General features: G+C 43.4%; 1 long non-coding RNA gene across 1 annotated transcript; it reads right to left on the bottom strand.

Annotated features, from left to right (window-relative positions):
- Positions 1–3,509: 3,509 nt before the first annotated feature.
- On the bottom strand, positions 3,510–24,500 carry LOC132073690 (uncharacterized). Its single transcript, XR_009418519.1, has 5 exons — positions 24,357–24,500; positions 8,494–8,624; positions 6,642–6,766; positions 5,717–5,764; positions 3,510–5,565 (listed from the first exon to the last, which is right to left on the bottom strand). It is a non-coding gene; the product is annotated as an uncharacterized LOC132073690 (long non-coding RNA).
- Positions 24,501–25,342: the final 842 nt, after the last annotated feature.

The following is a 25,342-nucleotide window of genomic DNA, read 5'->3' as shown; positions in this document are numbered from 1 at the left end:
TATTCTATTCTATTCTATTCTATTCTATTCTATTCTATTCTATTCTATTCTATTCCAATAAATTTTGTTTCAATTTCAAAATTCTACTCTATTCTATTCCATTCTAATAGATTTCATCTCAATTTCAACATTCTATTCTATTCTATTCTATTCTATTCTATTCTATTCTATTCTATTCTATTCTATTCTATTCCAATAAATCTCATCTCCATTTCAACATTCTATTCTATTCTATTCTATTCTATTCTATTCTATTCTATTCTATTCTATTCTATTCTATTCTATTCTATTCTAATCTATTCCAATAAATCTCATCTCCATTTCAACATTCTATTCTATTCTATTCTATTCTATTCTATTCTATTCTATTCTATTCTATTCTATTCTATTCTATTCTATTCTATTCTATTCTATTCTATTCCAATAGATTTCATCTCAATTTCAACATCCCATTCTATTCCATTCTATTCCATTCTATTCTATTCTATTCTATTCTATTCTATTCTATTCTATTCTATTCTATTCTATTCTATTCTATTCTATTCTATTCTATTCTATTCTATTCTATTCCAATAGATTTCATCTCAATTTCAACATCCCATTCTATTCCATTCTATTCTATTCTATTCTATTCTATTCTATTCTATTCTATTCTATTCTATTCTATTCTATTCTATTCTATTCTATTCTATTCTATTCTATTCTATTCTATTCTATTCTATTCCAATAGATTTTGTTTCAATTTCAACATTCTATTCTATTCTATTCTATTCTATTCTATTCTATTCTATTCTATTCTATTCTATTCTATTCTATTCTATTCTATTCCAATAGATTTTGTTCCACTTTCAACATTCTATTCTATTCTATTCTATTCTATTCTATTCTATTCTATTCTATTCTATTCTATTCTATTCTATTCTATTCTATTCTATTCCAATAGATTTCATCTCAATTTCAACATCCCATTCTATTCCATTCTATTCTATTCTATTCTATTCTATTCTATTCTATTCTATTCTATTCTATTCTATTCTATTCTATTCTATTCTATTCTATTCTATTCTTTCTATTCTATTCTATTCTATTCCAATAGATTTTGTTCCACTTTCAACATTCTATTCTATTCTATTCTATTCTATTCTATTCTATTCTATTCTATTCTATTCTATTCTATTCTATTCTATTCTATTCTATTCTATTCTATTCTATTCCAATAGATTTCATCTCAATTTCAACATCCCATTCTATTCCATTCTATTCTATTCTATTCTATTCTATTCTATTCTATTCTATTCTATTCTATTCTATTCTATTCTATTCTATTCTATTCTATTCTATTCTCCTTCTAAAGAATAGAGAAAGTATGAAGATAGAAATCCTGCATGATAATAATGAACCTCGTGACTCTCTCTCCAGGGTCCTTACTCAGCTGGACCTTGATTGGTCATTAAGTCAAAACAATTCACATGAAACCAATCAAACAATCTCCAAACCACATTCCAAAGCCGCAAGACGCAGGAGAAGCAATCAGATATAATTGTTTTCCTTTTGCTCTGAGGCTTCTCAGCTTCCCAGGAGAAGAAATCTTGGCTTTTTCAGAAAATATGATGGTCACAATAGGCTAAGAATAATCCCTATTCTTTAGCAGCCATATTCTTAATAATCCAGGTGTTTGATCAAACCAGTTTAGGAGGGCTTCCAACTCAGAATTCAAAACCCATCCCTTCAGACACAGGGGTCACCTGTCAGAAGTGAGACCTTTTGGACATATCCAAACACGTTATTTTCCATATCCATTCCTGTTGGGGTTTTGTGTGCATTTTATTAATTTAATGTATTATTTTTTCTTTCCCCCTTTTTAGCAAGTAAAATGAGAGCGAATGTTTGATGTTGGATTGGATAGGAAAGAAAAAACACCCCTGGAATCTGTCACTTCATGTGAGCTGCATTTGTTGTTCATTGCTTCTCCATAGCGTTTCCATTATAAAAAATGCAACTGAACAGTGTAAGAGCTATTATTTGTGTAAACAAATGATAAAGTTCTCAAGGACCTTTTTTTCCTTATTATTCAATAAACAGATGTTTTCTACCCTTCCTGGGAAGTAAGATGAAGATTTTTTATTTCTAGTTCTATCAATAGGGACACTACATACATAATAAAAAAAAAGAGGAAAATCATTGAGTGAATTGAGGTAAAGGGGGAAAAACACACAAAGCGGATGCAGTCTCTGCCATAGCAGCTTGAGAGGATGTAGTACTTTCCTCAACTTTTTGTGCAAATACCATCTGTGTGGAAGCAGTAAAGTTTGGATCTCAGACCGCACTGCAGTGATGATTTCTGATCATTGTTAGGGTGATATTTAAGACCACAAAATGAAAGGTGAGTCAGATTTTTTTCTAGTGGGTTATTAAAAGAGAGAGATTCTCAAGCAGTTTACAGCAGACAGGTAAGTAACTGGATGCAGAGTATTTCACTCTTCTCTCCTCAGCATTTTCCACTGGGCGAACAGCTTGAGTGTGAAATTGGATCTTTAGGACTTCAGGTTGTGGTGACAGCACCTCTTTATTATTTTTAATTCTCTGCTACTGTATAATCACTGATTCTACAGTAGTGTGCACTGATCACACTTCTGTTGCTAGATTGGTCTCCATCACAATTTTGTTCCGCTTCTCTTTTTTCCTTTCTATTTCCTGGTACTCTGGGATGGTATAGCGACTCTCTTCAGGTAGTTAAAGCTTTCTGTAAAAAGAATCAAACCAGACAGCAACAACAGCAATACTTAAAAAAAAAGAAAACAAACAAAAGTCTCTGGGCAGCCTGAAAATCCACCACATGATCGCAAGTTATGTCAAAGGCCTGCTGCAAACACAACTGAGTATTTTTTGGGAGTGTCCTCTATCTTTTAGTGTGCAGTGCCACCCTATGACAATGACAGGTAGGCAGGATCTCAGCAGATGAGAGGCAAAACCAGGCCTTTTTCTCATTGCACATGTACCAGCAAAGAGGCACAGAGCATCCTCAATGCACAGAACTATACCAGGGCCTTATTCTGTTGTTCTGGCTGTCAACTTTGTCTTGCTGAAGATCGCTCTAAATTTTAATAAACCACTTCCTGAAGGCTCTGCTTGATACAACAAAAAAAAATCTGCAAAATCAACTCTTGGAATTACTATTTGGTAATTTATTTTTTTTAATCAAAGTCTTTCATATCTAAAAATCTTTCAAAATCATGGAGTGGTCTTCATTATCTGTTTATCCCTTAAAAAAGAGGAGTCCTTCCATCCACAGCAGCTCCTGACCATGACTGAAAGGTCTGTGAGTGGAAGACAGGAATAGATGGACTCACAACTCACCTGGAAAATCTTGCTATCTTTTATTGTTTGTTTGACTTTTTTTGGTATCATGATGTGACAGGGTTTGATACTGAGAATTATGAAGGGGCACCCTTTGTGTTGACATAGTTTTTCCCCTCACAAACCAAAAAAGACTGCTAGTGTACATTCCTTAAGCTTTATTTGCAACATCAACCTCATTTTACAGTTGAGACAATAAAAAAATAACAAAGCTCACATACACCAAACAACAGCCAAAGATTACTTATTTACAGAGCATCTTTAAAACTTTTTAAGCAATAACATTTTACTAAAGCTTATGGACAGTTGTTTTAAGCAATTACTAAAAATACACATAGACTTACATCACACAATATTTACTAATCTTTCTATTAACAATACACCATTATTAAACTTAAAACCTTCTACTATCTTGCTAAATACATTTTTCTACAATCTTAAAATCCATCTTGACCAAGCCTAAAACTCAAAGTATTATTTCATATCTTTTCTTACTATACTATTATAACTTTTTCTACCTTCAAATTAAACAACTAAAACTATCTATAAGTTTCTCTACTCTTTCTGTTTCTAAAACCTACATTTCCCAAGTTTCTAAAAACCTTTTTTCCTTTACTATTTCCCACAGCTCTGACTGACTTTGAAGCCCCAAATGCCACCTGTGACCTGACCACAGGACACTGTGGGAATGAGATCTATTTCCTGTGGAAGCTGACCATTATTCGCATGCTGTTGCACCAACCAACAGCAGGAGGCAGAAACCATGCCTTTGGTTTCTCCAAAACCAAAGCTGCCAGCAACCAGCACCCTGCACACCCTTACAGCCCCAAATGCCACCTCTGAGCTGATACCCAGACTTTGGAGAAATAACTTTCCCCAAGGAAAATTACCTCCATTTGTGGCCACTTGCACTGGATGACAGTGGGGTGCCAACCTACAAATTTGCAAACTTCACTGGATTTCTTCAGAACTAAAGCTGACAGAAACTAGGACCAAGGATTCCCTTACAGGCCCAAATTTCACCTCTGAGCTGATACAGAGACCCTGGGGAAATGACTTCTTTTTCCCATGGAAAATGGCCTTCATTTCCAGCCACTCATCCTGGATGATAGAGGGGTGCCGACATAAAATTTGCAAATATCTCGGGATTTCTCCCAAACTAATATTGCCTGCAACTAGGACTCTGGCTGCCCTTGGAGACCCAAACACCACCTGTGGCTTGACCCCAGGCCACTGGGGGAACAAGATTTTTTTTCCCTATGGAAAATGACCATTTTTTGTCTCCTGCCACAGCTGGCTGGTTGTGGGGTTCAGCCCCCTAAAATTGCCAGCATCGCACAAGTTCTCCAAGACAAAAGCTGCCTCCAACTGGCAGTCTGACTACTCTTGGAACCTGAAATGCCACCTCCTACTTGACCCCAGGTCACTGGGGGAAGAAGGTTTTTTTCCCTATGGAAAATGGCAACTCTCCGTGTCCAGTCGCATCTTGGAACAGAGGGGTGCCACCTCCTAAAATCACTAACATTGCAGGATTTCTCCAAGACAAAAGCTGCTAGCAACTAGGAATCCAACTGCCTTTGGAGCCCCAAATGCCAACTCTGAGCTGACCCTGACACACTGAAGGAATGTAGTTTTTTTTCCCATAGGAAATATCCACCATTCACATCCAGTCTCTCTGGCTGACAGTGAGCTGCCGCCTCCTAAATTTGCCTATTTTGCAGGATTTCTCTGAAGCCAAAGCTGCCAGCAACTAGGACTCTCACTGCCCTTGGAGCTTCAAAGACACCTCTCACCTAACCCCAAGACACTGGGGGTATAAGGGTTTCTTTCCCATGAAAAGAGGCCACTGTTCCGGTCCAGTTCCATGTGGCCTTATTGCAGGTCTACTCAAAAACACAAATTGGCAGCTGCGTGTGGATACTTGCAGGCAGGTTTAGGCCACTTTAGAAAGCTTCAATTCCTGTTTTTCCAAGGTCCCATCACAGATAATGAGCTTTTTAGACATCTCTTCAATGGCACATTAGAACCCGAGTAGAAATTCAGATCTAACCTTTTTTTTTCCTTTGGTCTCACAGCCCAAATTCCAACAGGATAGACATGTCCCTCCCCTTGGAAGGCAACCTCTGCCTTCCCCAGCTTTTGGTGACCACTGTCTCCATCCTCCCACACATGCTCATCTCCCTCCTCAGCAGGGTTGGCTTCTTCATCCTGTGGAGCAAACACAGGGACACTCACCAATCTGCTCATCCCAAACCTGGGCAGCACAGAGACTGGTGGGACCCTCTGGATGCCCCTATGCTGGGCACTGAAACAGGGGGTTGGAAATTTAACTCTGGGCAGAAACCAATTTTGGATTTACCTGGGGTCTGCTTGTTTGGTCTGTTAACTTGTGTGCTCACGAAAAGGCCTGCAGAGAGAACAAAGGAGACTCAAGGTGTTTGTGACCATCAGAGACTACCCTGAAGCAGTGAACAAAGCTCCTATTCCCACACCCTCTGCCCCCCAAAGGCCTGCTGGGGCTGGACAGAGCAACGAAAACATCCAAGTTCCTACTAAAAATTTTCCCCTTGTGCCCATAAATCCAGAAAAATCATGGCTGCTCTATCCCTGGAAATGTCCAAGGCCAGGCCAGATGGGGCTTGGAGCACCCTGGGCTAGTGGATGGAATGGCAGGGAATGAAATGAAGTGATCCTTAAAGGTCCCTTCCCACCCAAACCATTCCTCAATTCCAGGATGATTCCATGATCTCTCCCCATATTTATTTTGCATCATTTCCTTTCAAATTTGAATTCCCAAATTCAAATTATTTTTTAAAGGAGTACTTTAAAATTATTCCAGCAATATGAAGGGGGGCATCAAACATACAGGAATCATTCCTACACCCATCCAATCATTATTATTTGGAAACCTACTCCCTCATTTCTGTCCTTGTCTTCCTTTCCTGAAAAACCTGATGATCCCACAGTTTCTCTGAGAGATCTACTGAGATTACTGGAAGCTCTGCTCTGTCAGAGAGACAGGAGGGTTTACAACACCTGTTCTTCTGTATCTTTATCATTTAACCAGCTTTCCCCCAAAATGGTGCTGTGGGAGAAGTCTGGAATTACTAGAAAAGAATCAGGGTCACCTTTTTTCCTCACTCTTTTCCAACTACTTCCAAATTCTTGGAATCACCCTCAAATGAGGCCTAGAAATCTACTGTGAAAACATCAATCAGAGAAACATCTTGAAAAGAGAAAACAACATCCAAGAGCAGCCAAAACAATCCCATTTCTATTCTTACCTGGTCCCACCTTCCCTTTGGGACAACCAGGAAGAACATCTCCATCATGGATTTCTGACAGGAAAAATCTCACAGCTCCAGGCTAATTGGCTCCTCCCAAATCCAGGCCAGCACTCCAGTGGGTTCTAAAGAATAAACAACAGGCAAGACCATCTCAAGGCACACACCATGAGCTGGGTATCACATTCCTCACTTGGAACTGAGGTATTGACACATTTCTGTGACAGCCAGAAGTATCTCCATTTCCTCACTCTTCCATTCAGGAGAAAGAGACAACAGAGCCCTTAAACACCCATCATATAATCCCAACAATGCAGGGAAAACCACCTCACTCTGGGCAGAAACATCATCATGCCCAATTCTGGAAAGTACCAAAGAGCAGCACTGGAAACATTTCCAGGCATGGAGCCTCCAACTCTGGAAATGCAGCTCCCAGGCTTCTTCCCATGCAAACCCCATTCTTGCCTGGCACTGAGCTCAGGGAGAAACCCCCACCTGTTTCAGCAGCCTGGCACAGAGCATATTCCATGGACATCCCAGGAGGGTGTCCCTGACCACGGAATGGGGGTGGAACAGGATTATTTCAAGAGTTTAAGGAGGATTTGAGCCAATTCTCAGCTTGCAGTTCCCAAGCCATGTCCTCTGGGCTGCCTTTCCCACACCTCACTGGGGAGCAGTGGCTCCTCTCCCTGCACAGCCAGTTGCTGTGCCCTTCCCAAAACCACCAGACAACACAAGTGATCAAGCCACTGTCTGCTCTGTTTTCCATACTACAGCACTTCAATGCCTCCAGAGTCAGACAATCAGGATAAATCCCAGGTTATAGGCACTGGCACAAAGCAGCTGCTGCACTGGAAGGGACAATTTTAGCGGCTCCTCTCCCCTTAGCTGGGAATTCACTGCTGCCAAGAGCCTGGCAGTGATCACGGATTTAACATTTCCTACGGATTAATCCCCAGCATTAACTTCCAAGTGCTGCTGGAGCATCTCTCCAGGGAAAAAACTGTGCCCAGTTTCCCAGGATGGATGGGAGGCTGCCCCTGATAAGCTGAATCTCAGCAGAACTTCAGTAATTACTGAAACTTCTTAAACAGGGACTCATTTCCAGGTCTAAGGCAGCTCAAATCCTATGGCTCACCAGGATTCCTAATAAAGTGCATCAAAAATGTATCTGCGTGGAGGAATCTTCCCTTAACCCAGTTTCAGGTTCCAAGGGCAGCCAGAGTCTAAGCTGCTGGCAGCTTTGGTCTGGGAGAAATTGTGGGTTTTAGTGGGCTGGCTTGGTGGGTTCTCAGAACATCACAGCAGTAGCAGCAACTCTGTCTCACTATCCCCAAGCCAAACTCTTCAGATAAATGCAGAGATGGAAGACTGTGCTGCCACCACTTAGGCAGGCCCCTCTTTGCACAAGTTATGGTGCAGTTAGGATTAAAAGAACTGTAAACAAGTCTTCAAGAAAAGTGCTCAAACTCCTCATTCACTCCTTTTCTACTAATAACAAAGTCAAAGCGGATGCTCTAAAGCAATTTAACAGCACTAGAAAATCTAGTATGCAGAGCTATTTTACCACACACAGTACTTCTTGCTCCATGGATGTGTTAGCAGTTGGGAAACTGCTCATGGGAAGTTGGGTGGTTTGGGGTTTTTTTTGAGAAAAATATATATTTTGCCTTTTTAGGAAAAGGGACCATCTGAAAACAAATGAAGCCCTCTAAATTCAAAGGAACACTGCATTGAGTAAGGCTATGGACAATTGTTCACTGATCTCAAGCTCTGTCCCCCAAACAAACAATGCTGGAAAACTGGTAACAATAGATCAGGAGAAGGCTGAGGTCCTGAGCAGCTTTCTTACCTGTCTTCAATGACAGCCTCTCTTCCCACATTTCTCAAGCAGATGGACAGCAGGATGGGGACTGGGAAAGCAAAGAGTTTTTACCCTGAAGAAGCACAGATCAGGTTTGCTTGACTCAGAGAGCCATACCTCTAGAAACAGAAAGAAAAGAAGGCAGAGATTATTGCTGAGCTGATTGGAATGACTTCCTAAGTCCCACACATGTGACAGTGAGTATTTCCCATGGCTGCCACACCCTGGTGCAATGCTTTCCAGAAACAGTGAGGTTTTCATCACTCTTCCCAAAAAAAATCTGGTATTCCAGACTTTAAACCTAGGTATTCCAACAAAATGACAAATCTGCTTTTCCAGTACTATTCATTATGCCGTTGGATCTCTTGGGAAGCCAGCACAAGCAAAACACAGCAGCCCTATGAGTGGAAAACACAGTATTTCATATTCTCTTGTATAGGTAAGAAACAGTCATGGATTTTGTTTAGCTCTCCAGGGATTCCTTCTCCAATGTTAAACGTGGCAGTCCATAACTTCTGAGCTCATCATCTGATGGATGATGTGCTTGGAGAGAAATGAACCTGAAAGCTTTGTATAGAACTTTGGCATTTTTCATCTCATGTCATCTCACTGGCACTGCTGCGTCTTAAAATCCTTTGTATTCATTTTTCTACAAAAGTTTCCAAAGGATTCAACTTTCTGAAGCCATAACAGGCGCTGCAGAATAACCAGTGTTTCAGGGGCCCTCTGCCTTGCTGTTATATTTCATACTTGACCAGGAAAAAGGCCAACAAACATATTCATCACTGATTATGAATATCCACATTACAGTCTTATGATTAATTATCTATCTACTGGCAGCACTTCACTGCAAACATTTCAGATCAGAACCAAGAGATCTAAATTTTTCTTTTGGCAAAGGAATGGTTGAACTGCCCCCCCCCCCCCAAACCTCTGCTGTTGTTATCCTATTTCAAAGGCTCCCAAACCTTCTCAGTGATTTCTCATGGGCACCTCCTCACAGCACTGACTCCTTCTTCTCAGTACTGACAACAAACTTCAGCCCACAGCACAGCCAACAAAGTCCATCTCTCTCCTCACCCAGCTAACCCACTCTTTTATAGCACTCATCCTTATTGGACACAGCTGTGGCCTGTGAAGGGCAGGCCTGTTCCTAATCTTTGGTGATTAGCACAGCTGCAACTCCTGAGGTGTGAGATTGCCTTCTGCACTATTCCCTTACATTCTATCCCTCCACACTCTGCAGAAATTTAAAAAGTAACTCAGAACAACAGGTATTGCAATGGTGAAAATTATGCCAGTCCCAAACAGTTGTGTAGCCTGGATGGGATATTCCTACTCCATACACAGGATTTCCTGTGATCTATGGAGGCAGGGGTATTGTCCTGTGAAAAACTGCAGTTGGGTGAGGAGGACAGGTAGAGACTGCTAGGTGCTACATTAGAATCACCATATAAAACATTACCAAAGGTGTTATAGGTTGCAACCCCAAAACTGCTTTCGGTAGGTGGAGTGAACCTGCAAGACAGAGGATTCCATCTTAGCACAACACATGGGATACTTTTGAGCCTCTCAGAAGAAATGCTGTGAAACTTTTCGTCTGCCAGAGACAAAAAACTTCCCAGAAGCTGGGAAAAAAGACAAAATGCCCTCCCGAGGGTGAAAGAGATGGTTAAAGACTGCTTTCCTCAGTGTCAGTGTACTAAATGTAAAGCAGGACTGTTCCAAATTATTCCCCCACAGCCCAGGAGACAGACAAACCCTGCTGAAGTTGCATTGAGGTTTAGGTAGTCAAAAACATAGCAAAATTTAACTCTACTCCAGGACACCTCCTATTATTTCACCAGCTGTTTTAAGAGAATATCTTTTATTACTCATGCTTTTTATGGGGGTCCTTTTTTTTCCTCAAGAAGCCTTGTTGAGAGCATGTTTTCTTTCAAGATGCTACAGGCTGGTTTTGAATGGCTGCTCTAAATTGTCTAAGACAGAACAGAACATAGCTTCCTTCTGTCTGAGGGGTGAGCAGCTTTAAGAGGCTCATATTTCTCTTAATGCAGCTGGACAGGCTTTCTTTCAGCAGAAGCAGACTTGAAAAAGTGTTTGCTGCTATATCATCTCATTTTATAATCAGAGATTGCTTCTCAGAAAATATAAAGTAGTAGGCAATCTAGAAGAAAAAGGCTGAAACTCCAGGGTGCAAAAGCATTGAACACCAATATTTGTGATGTTTCCCTTTTTCATGCTCAGCTGAAAGGATGAGAAACATAAACATAGGAAATTCCAATGAAGCATAAGAAAAAGCATTTTTTACCACAGTAGTGGTAATGCAGCTATGTTGGCTCATTTAATTCTACCTTCAAGATGAGTCAAAGCTGGAAGTTTGGATGAATTTTAGATTAGGATGCCTCTGAAAACCAAAAGAAAGCTCTGAATGCTTTATGTTCTTATTCTGTCAGCCAGTAGAGGGAGAAAAGAGAGAGGAAATGGAAAATCATTCTTGATTCTCTGTGGATGAACAGCAATTCTCTATCATACAGGCACCAGGACTTCACTGCCCCGGGGCCAAACTTCTTCTGTCAGAGCCAATGTAACAGATAAACCCACATGATATTTAGTTATTGGTTTAGATATTGTAACCACACTGAACATCCTGCTACATAGCTAAGGTCACAGACTGAATCTATCTGTAATCTGCCCTGGCAGCTGACCCATGGCTTGGAAAACCACACTCAGCACAGTTTTCCACACACCGAGAGCTGCACCTGTTGCATTAAAGTCTGTGTTTCATTTAAACCTTTTTCCCCCTAACAAGACTGTAAAATGATGAAATGTGCCCCAGCCATTCACAAGGTTTTTCTCTGATATAAAGGGAAAGAAAGCATTTTTGGGTGTTTACTTCCAGCAGCTATCCCTGGACTGAAAGGGGACAGGTGAGAAGATCAGCCCCTCACCCCAAATTTTCATTGCTTGCAATATTTGATGGCAGAGGGAAAGAGTACTGTCCTGAAGCCCAACCAATTGGCAAAGTGAGGACCTCATGAGGGGTTTGTTCATGTGCAACACTGATACAAATTCACCTCACAAAAGCTAAATTTGCATCACTTCTAACTGAGTTGCATCTCTACGCTGCTTTTTTATATAGCAGCAGCTTATAAATGTTTCATTTATTGATGAAACAAAAATTGAAAGTAATTGATGGACAAATACAGGAGAATAAGTTATAGTTCAATCTAAAATTAGATCATTCTTGTCTGTGTCCAGTTTCAAACACAGTTATCCACTTGGCTCTGGCCTGATGGAGCCCCAGGGTGAGCAGGATCCAGGTCACACTGCTGCTCCAAAGCTGCTCTGAAGTGAAACTGCACAAGCTGCACCAGACATCTCCAGCAGCCCCTCTTCCACTCCAGAACTCCATTTTGGTAGTTTCAATCGAGTTCTGCTCTCAAAACAATATTTCCAGAAGAGCATAAATTGTGTTGAGTCCCAAGTGCAATTTCCAGAGCTGAATGTAGGGCACATAAAAGCCACTCAATGAGCCCGCAGTGACACAGAGCTCTCTATGTATAACAGCCTCAGGAACAGCCCTTTGGAAAAGTTTTGCTAAGCCTTGAGCCTGGTTTTTGATTGAGATGCCTGTGAAACTTCTGTCTGAGATCTGTAACTTGCCATGCACACTTAAGTAAGGTTATGTAGAAGCAACTGTAGTTACTCCTACATAACCTTTCCTAGAGGTGAAAAATGTACGCCTTCAGCAAGTCATTCAGGAGAAAAATGGGAAAGAAAAACATGATAGAGATTCCCTCTCTTTATTCTGTCCTTTTCACGTGTCAGACTCCATACCCTGCTGAATTCCATGGCAAATGAAGAAGCGTGGTGTGCACAGCTGAAAACTGCAGCACAACCAAGGATGGAGGGGATTTTCCTGGGATTAATCCAAGCCTTAAATGAACACCGAGACGTGCCCACGCGGTGGCAGCAGAGGAAAGCGAGCAAACAGCCACGGGAAGCCCCAAGAGCAGCATCGGTGACCTGAACTGAAGCATTTCTTAGGGAAGGGCACACCTAACAGCACACACCTTCAACATTAGGGTGATCCGATGTGCCGAGCATCCGTGACTGCCCAAACCCAGTCTGAGGTCTAAACAGCACTGAGATGAACGAGCACGTCCTCACCTGGCACTGCTTAGGGCAAAGCTGCCCTAAGGAGGGACAGCAGATGCCTGAGTTTGCGGAATGCAGAACACCACACCACCAGCCACGGGGGCACCTTTATTGAGAGGGTATAGCAATGCTGTGATGGGATGATGCATCTGACTCCATTGCTATCGGAAGGCTAATTAATTACTTTTTTATACTACATTATGCTATACATCTAAAACTGAATCTGCCAAGCACTCAACTGCACCCCACAGCCCAGAATCTCGTGACTGTCAGCGGCACTTCCGACACACACACACGCTAGGCCCTGATAGGCCAAGGAAACAAAACACCATCACTTTGGGTAAACAATCTCCATACTGCATTCTACTTTTGCACAAACACAGGCACAGCAAATTATAAGAATTGTGTTTTCATTCTCTGAGGTTCAGAGAAATATTCTTGGGAAGAATTGTGCCTTGCTTTTCTCTGTGAGTGTGGCTACAAGAGGGTGGTGAGGGCCTGGCACAGGCTGGCCAGGGAAGCTGTGGATGCCCCATCCCTGGAAGTGTCCAAGGCCAGGCTGGATGGGGCTTTGAGCAACCTGGTCTAATGAAATGAGTCCCTGCCCATGGCAGAGGGGTGGAACAAGGTGGAGTTTTAATATTTCCAAACCATTCAATGACTGATTTTCCTTCCTGCACCTCACAGATTCTCCCAACACCCAACAGCACCTGGAAGCCAGGCACAGATTTCAGCTGGAAACTGAGCAGCAAGAGCAGGCAAAGGGCAGCAAGGTCTGCCAAGGTTTCCCTCTGCACCCAGAGGTACAAACACAGTGAGGTCTGCAGCCTGCCACACATATCAGCAACGTGCCCTTGGCCCCTAAGGAGTCTCTGCTATTGCTTGTAACTCTGGGAAATAAAAAATTCAACTGCAAATCTCAGCTTTAGGGAAACCTGCAGCTCTCACTTGCCTTTGGTCAAGTGGGATGGAAGAGCTGATGGGGAAAAAAAAGTGCCAGGACCTGCTTGGCCTCACAGCTTCATGTGAAGACCACAAGACAAGGGTGGTCTAGATTGAAACTGAACTGTCTAGCATCCTCCACACAACAAGCTGTACAACAGCTATTCCCCAGCTCCTCCACATGCATGCCCACACTCATCTCTCCCAGGAAAACTCTTTCAGCCGTCACAGGTCAGGAACAAAGAAAGAGGAGCTTAGTAAAAACAAAGGCGGACAAGAAAAACCCACAAGCAAGTAAATCATGGTTTTCTAATCTAGAAACATGTGGTATAACTGAGACTGTTGTATCTTTTTAGAAGTATCATCTCTGCTTTCCCTCTTGCAAGCTGGGTGAGTGCATTCTTCCTTCTGCCTCACTATCTAGAACGGCTCCCATAGACCAACCAGTCCCCAGATCTCTAACTGGTGGTGGGCCAAGTGGATATTTCCAGTCAGGCCACCTGTGGGATGATATTTCCAGCAGATCTCCCAGGGATTCCAAGGAAGGAGCAGGACATAGCATATATTTTGCTAACTCTCATGATTTTACCTTGGGGGAAAAGACTGTATTGAATTCCACCTGAGCTAGAGAAGGGAGTGATGGACTAAGGAGCTCCTCAGGCTTTTCACAGGAGCTGTATTTCCTGAGAGGAACTGCTGGGAGAAGAGAGGGACATTTACAAAGGAATTCAGGCCAGGAGCATGCCATTATAATTTGCTGTAGCGAACAGACACCTATGTATAACACACTGATTTCCAGACTCCAAGTCCTTAAATCTGGCACAATTCCACCTGGCTGGTCAGAGGACCAATGACCCATCACCCTTGAACACAAAGGGGGTAATACAGGCTGAGAGCATTTCTGTAAGATGCCTTAGGACAAGGAAGTGAAAAGAGCTGGAGCTTCAATCTATTTGTGCTTTGGAACCACCCGAGAGAGGCAAAACATGGCTGGACATAGCTTAGGACAGGATAAGTTAATTAGGACAGGATAAGTCAATTAACAAATAACATCCACATCACTAAGTGCTTTGAATTTTAAAAGGCATTTTGAATGGAAGAGGAGCCTGTTCCTCCAACTCTGCTGAAGCCCCAGCTAATTTCTACCTTATATAATCACCTTTTCAATAGACTGGATGTAAGTTAGCATTTACTAAGCCAGAAACCACTATTGTCTCCAAAACTGCAAGATGAAATTATTTATGCTACCCTTGACATGCATGAATTTCAGGACCTGCTAGTCAGCAATGGATTTTTGCTGGGTTTTTTTACAGAAATATGGCATTTAATAGGTCCATTCAGGACTAGCAGCCAAGCAACTGTGAGTTCCTCTTGAGCAGGCAGGCCCAGCTAATTTCAAAATGGATTGCTCTGTGAAGGAAGCACAGCACTTCCCAGATCACAGAAATGGTTTACTGGCCCAAGTCTCATATAAAATAGTCTCTTGGTGAGAAGCTGAACAGCTTTAAAATGTGTCAGAGAAACCATTAGGTGATAAAAATTCACAGAGCAATTTTGCAAGAGAAAAAGCATAAATAAAAAGGGTATAGTTTCTCTCCCAGACTTTCCTGTGAGTCAGCTGCATTCAAAGAGATGTGCCACAGCTAGAAATGAGCTAAAGGCAATTAAAAAGTTTGGCTGCCTGTGTCAAGCCTTCAGCTTGTACTCATGCACTTTAATCAGAAAAGCAGCAATTACATAAACAGTGCCACTAAATTAAGGGAGAGCAGAGAGTGCAGCCAGCATAGATCAAACCCTGAACGGGTCTTGAGAAGGAAATAAATAGCAACTGATCCTTGTTGGTGTGTGAGAGCATTCATTCTGCGCCCAAACAAAACATACACACAAAGAGCTGGCTCTTGCAAGGAAATGTAGATGCTAAAACACAGCAGCCAGCCAGCACAGGCAATCTTACTTCAAGGATATTCTGCTCTGCTTTTGATTTTGTAAGGTTTTAAGCTATGGCAATGTTACAGATGCTTCTTGGAGGCCTCTCACATACAAACGTGACAGGCTACTTGGAGTGTAAAAAGGAAGAAATCTGAGCCCCAACATTAACCCCAAGATAGGCTGAGGAAAAACGTAATCAAAATTTCACACCACTCATCTTAACCCAGCCCTAGCTAAAATTTTAAAAACCCCTGCTTATAAAAGCAATAGCTTGTAGTTTCTCGCTTAGCTACTTTTAAGCCAAGAGAAAAAAAATCCACAAAGAGAAAAACTAATCAGGAGAACATCTCCATTGTGGTGAGGCAGAACTTTCCTCTCTTCTAGGACAATCAGCTTGGTGTAGTGAGTGCAAAGAGAAGGACATTTCTGGCAGCATCAGGATGGCTACTTGATAAATTGTGATGAGAAATCTGTTTGGGATTTCACAGTGCCATTTCTTGTGCCATAAAAAGCCAAGTGCAGAATTCAAACAAATGTAACTATTGCCAGGCAGAAACCTTTCTTCTCCCATGACCTTAACATACAACCTCCAGAGCCAGGGACCCAGAAAACCAGGAAAGCTTGAGCTACAGCTTGGGCTGGTGCAGGATTTGGTGGCCAGGAGAACCTTCTCCTGATTTTGAATTTCTGTGTTGACCCTACAGTCACACGGCATGCAAGAGTTGCAGCTGGTACAATAAACACTTACTGTGCCCTCTTTAAGCCAAAAACCATCAGTGCACAAGTTATTTCTGAAGGGAGGAATCAGGAGCAACATTTGCAGTGTGGTAAAGCTGCTCTCCTGCAGTGAAGAGCTACTCTAGAAAAAAAAAGGCAAGTAGCAATGCTGTGTAGATTAATTTATGATTACCCTTGCTTCAAACAAGTCTGGAACTGGAGAAAAGAGCTCATTAGAGTCCACACTAATGGGAATTACTTGTCACACTTAAATTATGTAACTCTCCTTTCCCCCAGCATCTATGCCTCCTTCCCCAGTACTGCAGTGCCTCTTCCTTCAAAAGATGTAAATAATTCTTGGTTCTGCTGCTCTCTTTCCCTCGGGGGTATATTTAGAATATAAGAGCCAGACTCACTTGTAAAAAGGTGGGGAGGGAAAACTCCTCTGCACAAAGTGCTGCACCTCACCCTGAATTGTGTGTGATTCTTCTCTTACCAAACGCCTCTGCATCAAACAGATGGTCCAAAAGGAGATCATCCAAAATACCCCACATGCATTTCAATTCTAGCTCTGCACTGGAAGTCCAAATTATTTTACCTGATTACATTTTCCTTAGCAGGCCAGTAGTTCCATCCCTGGCACCCAGCTGCCCATTTCTAGGTCAGAAAAGAAGAAATGTTCAGAGGAGTATTAATTGCTGTCCTTCAGCTTTGCCAGAAGCTTTCCTAACCCTCTTCCTCCAGTGAAATTTAAGGCATAAAGTCCCCTCTGGAAGGCCAGGGGGTTCTGTCACCACCACAAACTGAGAGCCTGGTTTCACCCTGCAGCTCTGTCCATCTCCCAAGGCACGGGCAGCACCATGGCTAGGATGGGGCTGTCACCTCACTGGGCAGCACATCTGTGGGAAGCCAGAACATTCCCCTGGCTGTCCAGGATGGCCAAGACCCCTGCCAGGGGGCTCAGAGACCCTGACACAGACCCCAAGATGCCTGTGGGTTTGATTATGACCCGTGGAGCAAATTACCAACCTTATATGAAGATCTGCAAGTCTCGACAGTTTAAGTAGAATGATAGTGAAGTTGTCATGGGGTGGAAAAGTAGATTTTGGGGTTTTGGTATGGGGGTTTAGGAGGCAAGATGGAGGGAACTGGCTGTGTCCAGCCTTTTTCCTTCTTCTTCTTGGCCTTCATCTTCTGCTGTGATGTTGGCACTTACAGATTGGTTTAGAGTAGAAGGTCCCTGTCTAACATAGGTGATAGGTATTGGAAAGTGATGGTAAACATTATATACGTAGTTTTTAGTATAAAGACATAACACTGCCCTGGGGGCAGGCAGGGTGCCTGGAACTGTCCTGCTGGATGGACCTCAGCAGGGCAGAAGAAAGAATTTTATAGATAAGATAAAATAAACAACCTTGAGAATGGAAATGAAGAGTTCTGACTCCTTCTTCAAGCACTGGGCTGGGAAAAGAGACTTTCTAGCACATCTCAGGGTCACAGTGACCAGCTAGAGACCCCGACTCACATCCTCTTTGCAGGTGTGAGAAGGGGTGGCTGGCACATCCAGAGCCCTGAGAGCAGCCTTCCTTCTGCCCAGCTCCCTGCCACAGGAGCAGGCATGGCAGCCCATCCTGCCCCCACTGCCTGGAAGGTTTCAGTCAGGATGTCATTCCCCTAATGCCACACACATTTTCACAACAGGAAGCCTCCCTGCTCTGTGATACAGCACTAAATTGCAAACACTGAGCTGCTCTATTTGCACAGCTGAAGACACATTGAGGAAATCACATCTTTAAGCCAAAACCCCAACAACATTTGTTGTGATGATGGCAGAGCAGTTTTTGAAAGTTGGTTAGAACACAACAAGTCAGTCATCAGCAGCAGGAGCCTGACAAAATACTGCAATTTACAGCTCTGCTAGTTCAGGGGAACTATTATTTTTGCAAGGATTGAATGATGTTTTCTGAACTGAGCTAGAATATGAGGTTTTCTTTCCAAAAGCAGCATGAGATGAGGATAGGAGAAAGAAGGGTTTCTTTTAAGCAACAAATACACTAGTACTTGGTACATCTAATAAATCAAAATTTGCCCACATGATCTTTTAATTGTGGCACCAGAATGAGCTGGTATAAGGGCAGGCTGAAGTTCTTCAGCCATTTAGCAGCAGATGGCTGGCAGGTTCTCTTGGTTATATGAGACCACATTGCTTCATCTCACACTCCTATGCTTGTATTTCAATATTTATGTGGACTGTGATAAGCAACACAGAGATGGAAAAGAGCCTGCTCTCTTCTGTTTAAAACATGGATGTGTGTGTAGTGCACAGCAGTGCTGAAAACAGAGGAGATGGAGGCAGGCAGACGTTTCCTGGCTTGTAACTCATTGATACAGGCTGATAGGGCTGAGCATTAAAATCCTTCTTCACAAATACACTTCATTTCCAAGTCTGGTTTTTAGCTACCAGTTCACAGGAAACTTTGAGTCAGACACCACCTTTCCCTCCCCTAAGAAGGCAAATCTAAACCCTTCCACTTAAAACTGAGGAAAAACAACTGTTTGGCAAGTAGAATTGTGTCATTATGGCCCCCTTGACATCAGAGCTAAGACTAAGGGCTTGGCATAGATAAATCTCTCAGAAACCTCAAGGCATATTCACAATGGATAAGACAGCACACTAAGTTCCAGATCAGCTCCTTTCCAGCAAGATAACACTGCAGCCAGAGCAGTCCATCTTAGTTCCATGCTGCTGCAGCAGCTATTTCCCTCTGGTAAACCAGATTATCCCAGAGGAACAGGGCTGCCAATTCTGTTTTGACAGATGAGCACCACTTGTGTGCAGGAGTTGGCACTAGCCATGCACCCAGATGCTGAAGGATAATATTTTCAGGGCACCTTTCAGGAACTGAATAGATACAAGCACTACAGCACCACAAGGTTTACTGCAGTAAAAAGATGATTTCTGAAACAGAGTGCTCAAGTCTGGACTTCCAAAGAGGGAGGGTTTGGAGGGAAGTGACCCAATTCCCAAACACTCACCCTGTACACAAGACAACTTCTTCATTGAGGAGAAACACACAAAAGCCCCACACTGCAATACTGGCCAGCTTGCCATGCCTGTCAAACAAACAGCTGTGTGGCCACCAGGAGTCTCCCTGAAAAAGGAGAAGGAGATGGCCAGAGTTTGTCAGACAGGCAGAGACCAGCTCAGTGCTGCACTCAAACCTCGCCTGGCAGAGGGGCAGGAGCTGTACTGAAGGAGGGGTGGTACAGCCCTCTTCAGTTTGCAGATGAGGGGACAGCTTTCTCCTCCCCAGACACTGAGGTGTCCCAAGGAGACCCTGGCACCACGAGGTATCTGAGCAGCAGCAGGGGTGACAGAGGCCCTGGGCACTGAGATACCATGAGAGTGATCCCATCTCCCCTGAGTCCACTGCCCTTTGCTCAGCCTCCACTTTGGCTTTGCCTTCACCAGAGTTTCCCAGCTTCCCAACAGAAGACACAGCCTGGCTCCCAGGTGAAAAATGTTTCACACACTGCAGGCAGCATTCAGGGAGCAGGGGAAATCTCTCTTGGCAGTGCCCCCAGCCTGAGCTGCCACTGCCCTCCATCAGCCACAGGTGCTCCTCCATGTCAGAGTAACCCACGCTTAGTGCCAGCTCCTGTCTCTCCCCATCCTGCTCAGCATCTCACAGCAGTGTTTGCTTCAGCCCCAGCACCTGCAAGCGGGTTGGTGTCACAGATCTGCCAATGTTGGAAAGCAAATTCCCATCAACCCCAGGTACAGCTTTCCTGCTCTAACTTCTGTCAGCCCACTGCTTGTCTTGCTTCTTCTCTCCATCCCACCAAATATCCCACATCAACACTGCAGAACAGATGAGACAGAGCTTTGATAATGTGCTGTACTTGTCCCTTGCTGTACTTGCTGGATGCCTGAGAGCACTGTTTTAATGAATCACAACAGGCTTTCTCCTGGTGCCATTGTCTGGGGCCACAGCACAGTCAAACTGAACATATTTTGAAGGCTGTTTCTAAGAAGATGAGAGATGGGACCCTCCAAAGAGACATGGGTCTGGGGACTTGAGTGAATACACTTTCCTCAGGCAAGTTTGACCCAGGACATCACTCCTTTGGTGCAGAAGCCTCCCATCATCAGTGCACACAGAATAACTATGGAATTTTCCAAGAGGATATGTGCTTTACAGCCTCCTTATTCACACACACTGTGCTCATGCACTGGCTTTGCTCAGACCATATTTCCCCATGCTTAATATTTGTCCTCAGTTCTTCTCCTTCCCTTCCCCCAAGTCCTGCCCCAAGCTGCGCACAGCAAACTGAAAGGGCAACTTTCCCCAGCTCTGTCCAACCTGTCCACTTTATATATACATATATAAAATCTAAATTATATGCCACAGCAAAATATTCCTCTAACAAGAATATCCTGGGGTTTAGACAATGGGTACAGACAACTTAAAAGCTTTCTTTTGAATTTCAGCTCCTGCCATGTCAGACATTAATTTACTACCAGCACAGAGGTGCATATTATGTTAGTACTGTTCAAACCAGTCTTTATGGAGGGGAAAAAAAAAAAAAAAAAAAAGAGAACAGCTCTCTAGGGACATGCCTGCTCATTTCTGGCTCATTAACTTTAATGTCATATACAGCTCTGACAGCTTGGGAAGACAGAATAGGTGATATTTGCTATTCTCTAGATCATGTCTAGCCTACACTTATACCTTAAAGTCACATTCCTGACCCTGTGCTTTAAGCAGACAATAAGTAGCAAGCCTGCCCAGAGGTTTGCTGTTCATTTCACTCTTAGCATCACACACAAGCACTGGGCCCCTTGTCAGAGTGTTACTACAATCATTAACCCTGGCACAGCTGCATTGGTGGCACTCCAAATGGCACCTGATGCAATGGATTTCTGCAGCTCTGGGGGTTCCAGGCTAGTCCCAGGAGGAAACCCACCCAAACCAGTGTGTGCAAGCAGGGGGGTTGACACCCTTCACATTTGACAACAAGCATTTTTCCCCTGAGAATTGTTCTGTCGACATTGGGCGAGTAAGAAGGAAAACAAACATTTTTTCTGTCTAAACCTTCCCCCATAATTCAGACAACGCTTTTAACATCTGCTGCCAAACAACTCTCATGCTTTAACATTTACAATCACAGAGTCACTTGTGGGAATACCAGTGAGGTCCCAGTGCCCTTTGTGCTGTGCTGACACAGAGCCTTAACTTGTCCTCTAAAGTTTTGCTGCTGTTATGATCAACACAGGGAGTCCAGAGGTGCGTCAGTCTCTCACCTCCTCAGCCACCAGACCCCAACACAGATGGAGCCCCCATCAAATCCACAGATCTCATGAAACATTCTGCACCTATGCCACCATCATTGGGGTATCCCATAAAACAGAGATGAAGGTTCAACAGAGACATACCTCAGCCTGATATGATTTACCAGGTACCCAGCAAAGTGCATACTCCATCTCTGCTGCCACCAGTGCCAGCAGCACAGGATGCTGCACAGCAAGGTTTGAGCTGCTGGGGAGCAGCTCTGGATGCATGCAGACCTGTGGGAACAGCAAGCCCACCTGTTTGCCAGGATTGACAAAATGGCTTAGAAATGTCTCTTGTCCTAGCAGGATGTGTACAGGCTGGCAATGCCCTGGGTAAACAGCTCTTTGCAGATTTTTCAGAGAGCCACGTTCTGCAGGTAAGAATAATTTCCTCACTCTTTCAGTCAAAATGGTATTTATAAAGCATTTCCATTACAAGAAGTCTTCACTTTCCAAAATTAGTTTGCCAAAGTGTTTCCAATCATCTCAAGTAACAACAGCAAATTAAACAGTACATAAATAACCTGTATCACATACCCACCAGCTTCCACTGATCACAAGGGGCATGAGATAGGAAAGGAACAAAACTGGAAGTGAAGAATATTTACTTTCCTCAGAAACTAGTGAAGGAGAGGATGAATCTGGGGGGGGAAATAAACTTTAAAAATAAAATAAATAAATCCACTAAAATATTCTTATTGGTAGAGGTGGTTCAGGGAAACCTTCTGAGAATATTAAGGTTCACCACATGGCTCTGCTCCCCGTCTTTTAGTGGTGCTCTGAGTCATGTCATGGGAACTGACCTTTTTACAGTGGGCCCCTCTACCCCTTCTGTGTGCCCCAGGACAAGGCACAACCATCTCATAAGGGCAGCCAAGCTCTCAAGCAAAAGTTAGCACAGGTGGCTTAAGCTGTTTATTTTTCTACTTCCCGTTTAGAGTGTCAGGTTGCAGACAATGGTTATTAATTAATTAATCAGAGGTCAGTTACATGTTGAGACCAATCATCCCTTCCACCTTTCTTAAACAAACACAATCCAACCCAAAACTGAGTTTAAATAATCACTCATTCCTCAGGGATGTTCCTGTGCTCGATTTGGTGGCAGTGCAAACTGCAGAGATGTGAGGACACCACCCATGTGGGAGTGAGCACTGAATTGACTTTCTGCAGCTTTGGATACATCAGAGCATGGAAAAGTATCTTGGAATGATCTCAGACAGCAGCTTAAGGCAAAGCACATTCAGCAAATAAACATTTTTACAACAGCAGCACTGCTTTGTGGCTGCCATGGTGTAACCCCAGCTGGCAGCCAAGCCCCGTGCAGCCACTTGCTTGCTTCCCCACCAGCAGCATCAGGGACAGAACTGGGAGAGTAAAAGTGAGAAAACTTTTGGGGTGAGATAAAGCAAGTTTAAGGAGTAAAACAAATGCCATGCATGCAAAGTAAAACAAGGAATTAATTCACTATTTCTCATGAGCATGCAGGTGTTCAGACATCCCAGGACAGCAGGACTCCATCATGGGTAAGAGCTACTTGGGAAGACAACCATCACCACTCCAAACATTTCCTCCTTCTTCCCACAGCTTTATATGCTGATCATGATGCCACAAGGCATGGGACATCCCTTGGGTCACTCAGGATGAGCTGTCCTGGCTGTGTCCCCCTTGTGCAGCCCCAGCCTCCCCACAGACTGGAGGTTGGAGAAGCAGAAGAGGCCTTGGCTCTGTGCAAACCCCGCTCAGCAGTACCAAAACCATCTCAACACCCTTTTCAGCACAAATCCAGCCTACTAACTGCTGCCTAATGAAGAAAATTACCTCTACCCCAGCCAAAAGAGGCACAGTGGCACATGTGAATGGAGAAGGTACCTCATTATTTTCAGAGCTAGGGTTGGAAATTCACCTTGAAAATGTGTGTGTGCACACGAAAAAGCAAACAGGTCTATGCTGACGGTGCTGCAAGTCTGGTGCATTTAAATATGAGAAATTTAATTGCTGTGCTTTACTTCTGAAGCCCAAGACAGTTGCCCAAGCAGATGTGCTGATTCACAGAGCAGTGAGGAACACAGGTAAGACAGAAGAAAGGAGGATGGGGAAGATTGGACATGGCTCAAATAACTAGAAAGGCAAAAGAGTTTGCTTCCACAAAACAGAAGAGACAGACTGGACACATCTTTCCAAGCTCCAAGTTTCTCTGATCTGAGAGCTCAAAGTACTAATTTGCTTAATGATGCCAAGACAGCTCTGCTCTTCAGAGAGAAAACTGTCCACCCATGTCAGCAGCTGTGCCCTTGCCTGGGAAATGAGAGAATGAGGGAGGTTTCCTTTTGTCCCTAAGCTCAGAGCCCACTTAGCTGTGTGGGTCCCTGGGCCTGTGGGAGAGATGGAGGCTGGGGAGGTGGGCAGTGGTAACAGCAGCACCTGGCAGAATTAGTGCCTAACCAGGGGAAGAAGCATGAGAGAGGTCACAGAAGCATTAACAGACTGAGCATGGGGCTCTGGTTCTGTAGAGCAGAATTCAAAAGGGGCAGAAAGAGCAACAGCTACAACAGGAGTCTCGTTTTTACAGGTGTACACCGTGAAATGACTACAGTCCCTAGATCACTACTTAAGCATTCAATCATCAACACTCAAGATCTCAAATAGATCTCTTTTTATTATTGGCCATTTCTCTTCAGAACAGATTAATTTTTTTTTAAATAGAACAGCCATACCATACTTTAAGCTCTACTTCTCAATCCTCACCCCAAAATCATAACAAACTTACCAGATGATGTTTTCTGAGTAGAGCAAGTTGAGAGAAAGCCTTTCATGGCTACTACAGCCCTTTGAAGGAAGGCCACTGTCACTGTTGAACCTCAAGATTTTATGGGACAGACAGGAGTGTCATCACAGAAGTTGCCTGTTGCCTGTAAAAATGACCAGAAAGGGATGTGAACCTTTTACTCTTGAGGGCTGTAAGGCATAGTCTTTCAAAATGCAGTGTGAGAAAATATTCCTCTACTAAAAACCCCCTTAACCCAAAATCCTCATGTAATTCAGCTCTGAGCTCATGCATTAGGCTGCAGACATGGCCAGAAGAGAGCTGGCTGTACCTGTAACCAGAGTGGTGCCTCCCTCAGGCAGACAAACAGCTACAGACACCCCCTGTAACCACTACAAGTCACCAGTGGCAAATGCCCACTGCCTGCACCACTCTGGCCAGAAGAAATCCCTGCCCTGACAGGCAGCCCCTCCCTCAGGCTCCTTTGTACAAGACACCATGCAATGCTCACAAGACTGCAGGGCATCCATATGCTCTGGGGAATGAATCACTTGGAGAGTCTTGTCACATTGCCATTCTCTGAAAAATCCCTTCGCCCAGGATTTTCTCCTGGGAAGCCAAGGAGCCTCAGAGCAAAAGGAAAAGAATTTTATCTCATTTACTTCTCCTCTGTTTTGCTCATGTGGCATGTGTTTGGAGACTGTTTACCCACAGGTGGTTGTTTCATTGGATTCTGCTGTGAGTTGTTTTCACTCATTGGCCAATCAGGGCCAAGCTGTGTCAGGACTCTGGAGAGAGTCACGAGTTTTCATTGTTATCTTTTTAGCCTTCTCTAAGTATCTTCTCTGTATTCTTTAGTACAGTATAGTTTAGTATTCTTTAATATAATATAGCATCATAACATAATAAATGAGCCTTCTGAGAACATGGAGTCAGATCCATCATTCCTTCCTCCATCTGGGGGGAGCACAAATACAACAGTGTCTCAC

The sequence above is a fragment of the Ammospiza nelsoni genome, chromosome 5 (genome assembly GCF_027579445.1).
Source record: "Ammospiza nelsoni isolate bAmmNel1 chromosome 5, bAmmNel1.pri, whole genome shotgun sequence".
NCBI lineage: Eukaryota > Metazoa > Chordata > Aves > Passeriformes > Passerellidae > Ammospiza > Ammospiza nelsoni.
Note: the sequence above shows the minus strand (reverse complement) of the source record. Positions and strands in the feature narration are given on the sequence as shown.